Raw genomic sequence first — 8,271 nt, 5'->3', positions numbered from 1 at the left:
ATGAGTAAACTGAGGGCAAGTTCAACTGAAGGAAACCATTTAGTTTTGCAGTTCTGTGCACTTATGTGTCATGGTACTCACCTAGCTCTGCTCTGGCTACATAACTTTTATTCTTCAGTGCAGCTATGGCCCATATATTGCAATTTGTCTACAATAAACAGACTGAACCAGGTACATGCTTCTAAATGCACTCCTATGTCAGTAATGTTAGATGGCTTATTAGTTTTGTGGGTTTTTTAAAGATGTATTTATTTTTAGAGAGAGAGAGTGCAGGGGAGAGGGGCAGGGCAGGGAGAGAGAGTCCCAAGCAGACTCTGCACTGAGCTCGGAGCCCAGCACAGAACTCATCTCTGACCCTGAGACCAGGACCCTAGCTGAAAACAAGAGTTAGATGCTCAACCAACTGCACCTCCTGGGTGCCCCAATGCTAGAGGCTTTTGAGAAGGAAAGACATCAGGTATGATGACTTCTTGTTAACTTTATTTCTCTGCAGACTTTATTGTATAGAGATTAGCTATAATTGCATCTGGATCTTAAAAAACTTGAAAAGATGGGGTGCCTGGGTGGCTGTCGGTTAAGCATCTGCCTTCGGCTCAGGTCAGGATCTCAGGGTCCTGAGATTGAGCCCCATATCAGATTTCCTGCTCAGCACGAAGTCTGCTTGTCTGCCCCTCCCTGCTGCTCATGCTCTCTCTGTCTCTCTCCCAAATAAATAAATGAAATCTTAAAGAAAAGAAAAACATAAAAAGACAAATATACTCTTCTGACTTAAAACCAAAGGATGGTGATAACTGTCTATATAATGTATATACAGATTTATAGCAACTGGATGCATTTACAAACCATTTGTGGTAATATAAAGTTCTTTCGGAATTAAGACATTAAGTTGCCAAATACTGTTTTAATATATCTGAGACAGAGCTTGTGAGATTTTGCCTAGAGAAAAGAAGAGGTCCTGGAAAGGCTCTCAAAAAATATTCTTCTTTCTCAGTATGTCAATTAAGGATTATTAAGTTTTCAAGACCTCTCTTTGGACCATCAATCATTCATATCTATGCATGAATTAATCAGCTAATTTTGATATGTTTCTTGCTAAAGATTGGCAGATTTAATAAAAGAAGAATAGAATATGTAAACTAGGTGAACTTTGGGGATAGAAAGGCCTGAGTTGGTTCTCAGAGTAAGCCAATTGAGAGCAGTAACCAATTTGAGGAGAAAATCAGGGAAATGCCATACTGAATAGGAAAGGGAAAGAAAACCAGAACATTTAACACAAATTCAGCATCCTAGCAATTTTGATAATGGTAAATCTTGATGATGTCCCCAAGATCACACCATTAAAATCAGCATTGTGAGTGTGTATCATATATTCTTGATCCTTCTATACAACATACTCCATTCTGCTTGAATCAGTCTATTTCTATACAGAAATAGACTTTCAATCCTTTTGTCAACTCAGAAATATAGGAAACACACTATCTATTAGTAAATAATGAGAGAAGTTGACTTTAGTGTAAATGCAGTTTAGGCTAGAGGAGATATTGTGTCTATAACTAAAACAAAATGTACAAAGAGAAAGGAAAAAATGAGAGGGTAAATTTAAAAAGATCATGAAACTTAAGAATATGATGACTGAAATAAAAATTCAACTAGGAATTTGATAATAAAATGGAGAGTATCTCCCAGAAGTCAGAACAATCAAAAATAGGTGAAATGTGAGAGAAAAGATAAAAAATGAAAAAGACCAATTCATAACATCAAACATGTAATTACTAGAAATTCTAGGAAGAAAAACTAAAGAAAAATGGGAAGGCAGCTATTATTTAAGCCATAAAAAAACAAATATCCTTGAGTGGAAGTAGGATAAAAGACCCTAGATTTGAGGATGGACGGCTCTGAAAGAAAAAAGAAAACATAACACCGCATTATGAAGTTGCAGCACACCAAGAATGATGAGTATTTCCTGAAAGCTTCCCAAGGATTAAATTGATCACTTGCAAAGTCCTGTGTGAAAGTTCTCATCACTGGGACATGGTAGACATAGAGCAATCCCTTCGAAGTTCTGAGGAAATGTGTTTTCATTCTAGGAGTCCAAAATCAGATAACTATCAATCCTTTTGGAGATAAAATTGAGACATTTTAATACACGCAGAAATCCAAAAAACTTACATCCACACACTTTTCTTTAGGACATTATTTAAAGCAATGTGATGTAATCAACAAAGATCTCAGCCAAGAAAAAGTGCAGCAGACACATTTCAAAAGCCAAACTTTCTATTATTCCTGCTTTTGGTGGGAGGTGAGGGGTTGCAGGGCAGTTGTCTATCTCTCTTGCAAATGATCTTGGAATGGTGATCCTAGCTTCGACCTTGTGGGTAAATTTTGATTATTTAAACCATCGTACCAGTTCCATTTTCCTTGCCAATAATTGGCTTGGGAGTGAGATGAGAGCAGGACTCTGGACCATGACTTCTAGAGAAGGTTTTATTAATCCTGAAATAGAGAAAAAAAAAGAAACTCTGGATATGTCCGTGGCCTACATGTGATGCTTAGAATTGTGGCAACCGTGCTGTCACACTGACAGCAACCAGGGAATTGGACAGAGATGATGTGCTGAGGATGGCAGAGCACGAAGATGAAAAGTCAATTGCAATCTTGTTTTCATTTAGTCGCTGAAGTGGACAACTCTAAAATTACCAAATCTCAGGCCTTCTGTGTGAGATAATGATTTCTGTGATCACTTAAGTCATCTGGGTGTGGCTTACTGTTACTTGTTCAAATTATTCTACTGATATAAGATAAAGGTAGGGGATTCAGGCGATTGTGGAATAAAGAGCAAAAAATAAGGAAAATCTCAAAATAATAGTTATGCAATAGTTGTAGGTAGCAAACAAAGACAATAAGCATTCAAAAGAGAGCCTCTAGGGAAAAAAGGGAAGTTCACAGAATTCTTAATTGGTAGAGAGATCAAAAAATAAAAAGACTAGAAACAGACTCTTAACTACAGAGAATAAACTGTGATCACCACAGGGGAGGTGGGGGGGATGCTAAATAGGTGAAGGATATAAGGAAGGCACTTGTAATGAGCTGTGGGTATTGTATGTAAATAATGAATCACTCTATTGTACACCTGAAACTAATATTATACTGTATGTTAACTAACTAGAATTTAAATAATTTTTTTAAATAGAAGAAAAAGACACTTGGTAATGAATTTTAAAAAATGGATGGCACAGTCAATTAAGCATCCAAATCTTGGTTTTGGCTCAGGTCATGATCTCAGGGTCCCAGGATTGAGTCCCATGTTGAGCTCCATGCTCAGTATGGAGTCTGCTTGAGATTCTCATTCTCCTTCTCTCTCTGCCCCTCCTGTTCATGCTCTCTCTCTCTCAAATAAATAAAATATTTTTTAAAGAAAAAGAAATAAAAAGTAAAATAAAATAAAAATATGAGAAACCACACAGTAGGAGGGGAAAAAATGCAAGAGAAACTGCTGGAAAGCAAAAAACTGTACACCCAAGATAGCAAAGCTCATAGGAAACACCTGGTTCTGTAAAGAACCAGACTTTACTATTTAATTAAGCACTACTTGTCTTTTGAATTCTTAGAATTAACTATTGGGAGAACTGAACAACTTAATTTTTATCACAGAGCATAATATAGGTATTATTAACATTAACAATCTAAAAGTTTAAATGACAAACCTTAAAATGAAAAAGAAGGAAAAGAAATTTGAAAATATTGAAATTCTTGTCTTAGATATTGAGAAATGAGTATAAGCTATCTGATATAAATGGTACAAAAACAACTGTTTAAGGCATAGAAATATACTAACATTTATGGAATAGGTCATTATTATATTGATAGAAAATTCCCACTCTAGGGTCTTTCCTTTGCTGTCGCTACAGTCTGGAACGTGTCACCCAGACTTGTATAAAGGGAACCCCTCTATGCTCTGGTTCTCGCTGAAGACCTTTTCCAAGAGAGCCTTCCCTGACACGCCTATATAAAGCTGTATTAGTCACTTTTTTCCTTAACATGACCATGCTTTGTTCTCTTCATTTCACCCACTAACATCCAAATTTTCTCATTTACATGCTCATCTCTCTCCTCACAGGACCATACGCTCTTTGAGAATAGAGACCTATGTGTCTCATTAATTGCTGTGTCCCTACGATCTGGCTCATAGTATGCCGCAGTGAATATTTCCTGAATGAATAAATGAAGGAGGGGGATAAGATGGTGTAAATAAGCCAGCGATGCAAGAAATCAGAATATGAGACGTGAGAGTGATAACATACAACGTAACAATATGAGGGTATTCCTTAGACATATAAGAACAATCATAGAGGAAACAGTTAAAAGGCTTAAAAGTCATTAAGTCACCTTTTAACAAGGCATTTTGAGAGGCATTATGAATAGTCAAATATGGATTTTTTATACATAGCGCTTGAGACTGTATTTACAATTTTCTGTGTTTTCTTTAAGATACATTTACTACGTTCCATCCACTTCTTTAATCACTAAAACTTGACTTCTTAATCTTCCCATGATGATATTAAAGATCATAAAGTGAAGAAGACAGTGCAACAACTTCATTTCTTACATAATAAATACAATATCTGGATGAATCCTTATCCTGCAGCCAGTTCTCTTACTGGTATTTTTGTGCCTTGAAAACTTTTTCCAAGGGCTTAAGAACACAAATCTGAAACAGATTCATCTACTGGAATTTGACCTACCCTTTCACAGCCAACCAAGAGCGTGATCTTGACTTTAAATTTATTACAGAAAACAGGAAACTGAAAGAAAAAGACATGTATTTATAAGTATGACAGTGTCCCTTACCTACCCATAAAGAGGTGGGGTTTTTTATAGATTTCATAATAAAAAGATGTTTTCACTTGAGTTTAATATTTCTGGGAGGAGTAACAAGGATTTGCTTCATGTTTAAAGATATGGCCTGAAGGAAAAATATACTTTTAATTTTTTTTTAAAAAAAGTAATTCTTGAAGGATACTAAAACCAAATTGAAGTGCCCTGGGGTTCTAATGTAATCATCGACCTAAAAGAAGGAATTTCCTTTTCATTCCATAACCTAGGCTGACTCAAGACGTTTCTCAGTATGCCAGTATGTCATTTGACTGTCTCATTACCCCCTACGTCTTTTATGTTGCAACTTCTGCTGTTGTAAGGTCAATAGAGTTTCCCGTCGAATAATCTATGCCCTAACACTGAAGCGTTAGGCGTAAATTCTCTAATTTGATTCTGATAAAGTAAATGACTTTGGAACAAAAATCCTTGATGAACTGTGTATACTCAGATTTGACATGCCTAATAATACCCTTTACTTCCACCATGAGTATGAATCAACTTTTTCAGTAAAAGCCGAAAGTAGCTTGGATGGAAAGCAGTGAAGAACATGACAATCAATGAAGGAGAAACAAATGAGATCATTTCAAGCTCTTAAAAATAACAGCAAAATCTACACAGAGTAGTTCATTCCTTTTAGAACTTTGTTTTAGGAACCTTCGAGCAAAAGGATTGAATAAGCACCTATTTCACCCTTCTTGTAAGTAACATCTTCTCAAATGTATCAATGCATTGGTCTAATTGACATATGTCAATGGATATATGAATTGGAATAATTTGTACATTGATTTCCTCTTCTTCACGAAGACTAGAGAACAGGAAACAAAACTCAGGGCATATCGAGGATGGAGGGCCATAGAATTGAAACAGTAAAAGACTCGCTCCTTTGGTCTATCGCGTTGGTCCTCTGTTTCTTGATTGATCTGTCTGGATGTTCTGCAGATTAATGGAAGTTGGGTGTTGAAATCTTCTACTATGGTTGTGTTGCCGTCTATTTCTGCCTTCAGCTGTGTCAGTGTTTGCTTCATATATTTGGGTGCTTTGATGTTGTGTGCATATGTATTGATAATGCTATGTCTTCTGGTGCATTGATCCCTTATCATTACATCATGACCTTCTTTATCTCCTTTGACAGTTTTGAGTCATTTTGTCTGATACACATACGTATTATGTAGCCATACGCGTCCATATGCCCTTATATTTCAGGTTGTATGTGTCCTTAACTCTAAAGTGAGTCTCTCACAGAGAACATTTAGTTGGATCTTTTTTTTTTCTTTTCTTTCTCTCTCTCTCTTTTTTTTTAATAGAGTCAGCCACTCTATGGCCATTATTAGGGGTTTAATCTATTCTCTTTTGACATGATTAAAGACTTACTATTGCCAATTTTTTTTCATTTTTTTAGTTTGTTGTGTGGTTCTTTTGTGGTTCTTTACCTCTCTTGCTATCTTCCTCTGTGACTCTTTTTTTTTTTAAAGTAATGTCCTGTGATGTCTTTCTCTTTTTCTGTGTGTGTGTGTGTGTGTGTATCTTTTATAGGTACTTTTTGGTCATTATCATGAAGTTTGCATAATATACCTTGTAGTCATATCAATCTATTTTAAGCTGAAGCAATTTAACTTCTATTGCACACAATAACTAAACTTTTAATTCTCTCACCCAATACTTTGTTATTGATGTTACCATTTACATCTTTTTATATTGTATAATTATTAACAAGTTTGTGTAGTTATAGTTATTCTTAATACTTCTGTCTTTTAACCTTTTTACTAGATTAAAAGTAATTTACATACCACCTTTACAGTTTTCCGGCGTTCTCGTACTCTGTATTTGTCTCTATATTTACCTTTATCAGTGAGTTTTATATTTTCATATGCATTTGTGTTGCTGTTAAGCATCCACTGTTTCAACCTAAAGAGGTCCCTCTGGCATTTCTTGTATGACGGTGTGGAAATAAGGAACTCGTTCAGCTTTTGTTTGTCTCAGTAAAACTTATCTTTCCTTTATTTTTGAAAGACAGTTTTTCCAAAGATAGTATTCTTGTTTGCCAGTACTTTTTTTTTTGGTATAGCACTTTGAATATAGCATTTCACTGTTTTCTAGCCTGCAAGGTTTCTTCTGAGAATTTATTGAGTCTTACGGGGACTCTTTTATGTAATAAATCACTTTTGTTTTGCTGCTTTCAAAATTCTTTGTCTTTGTCAGTTTGATTATAATGTGTATCCAGATATATTTATTTAAAATGATCCTATTCAGTGTTCTTTTGGAGCTTTGCAAATCTGGATGCCCATTTACCTTCCAAGATTTGGGAAGTTTTCTGCCATTATTTCTTCAAATAAACTTTCTGCCCCTTTACTCTCTCTCTTTTGTTTGAGACTTCTATAATACATATATTGGTTCTTCGGATGGCGTCTAGTGTCCTATATGTTTTTTTTTTTTTTTTTACTATTTTTTATTTTATTTTATTTTTTATTTATTTATTTTTTTTGCTTCTCTAACTGGATAACTTCAAATGACTTTTGGGTTTACTAATTCTTTCTTCTAATGGTCTAGTTTAATATTGAAGCCCTCTAGTTTATTTTTAAGTTCAATTGTTATGTTTTTCAACCCCAGAATTTCTGTATGGTTCCTTTTTTATAGTTTCAATATTTGTTGATACTCTTCTTTTATTCATGTATCATTTTCCTGATTGCATTTAGTTGCCTTCTTGTTTTCTATTATAACTCACTAAGCCTCTTTAAAACAGTCATTTTTAACTCTTTGTCAAGCAATGAATAGATCTCCATTTTTTTCAGGGACATTTACTGGAGATATATCCTGTTCTTTTGACTGTGTTATGTTTCTCTGATTTTTTTCTATTCCCTAGAGCTTGACATTGTGTCTGAATTTGGAAGAACAGTCACCTTTCCCAGTTTTTATGAACTAGTTTCCACAGAAAATTACTTTCAGCAATCAGCCTATCCAGAGACTCTGGGATCCTCCTATACTTTCTGTAGATAGTGTCTACTCTGCACTTGTGTATGTAGATTCCTAATTAAAGGAGATTTACTGGATTCCTTTTTTTTTTTTTTTCCCTCCCCAGAAGCCCATAATGTCTTGCTCCCTCTAGTGTCTGACCACTGTGCTAGGCTGGGACATTGGAGGCACACTCATTCCCTCCTCTCCTTCCTCTCCTGTGAAGAGAAACCTCAAATTCTGTGCCTTCTCCCAATTTCACAGAGCCCTGCTGGTCCTTTCCTTTTGTTCTTAGCTGTGCCCACCAAACTATGCAGGTTCTGTCCAGCTCTGGGTGGGGCGAGACAGGAACCAGCCCCTCAGACAAAGCACTGAAGGGTTAGGATTAGTTAGTGGAGGTGTGCTCCAGACCCTCCCTCAGGGAAAGAAGCCCCAGGTCCCCTGTCT

This window comes from Canis lupus, chromosome 1 (genome assembly GCF_048164855.1).
Source record: "Canis lupus baileyi chromosome 1, mCanLup2.hap1, whole genome shotgun sequence".
Classification (NCBI taxonomy): domain Eukaryota; kingdom Metazoa; phylum Chordata; class Mammalia; order Carnivora; family Canidae; genus Canis; species Canis lupus.
This window is presented reverse-complemented; position numbering follows the sequence as displayed.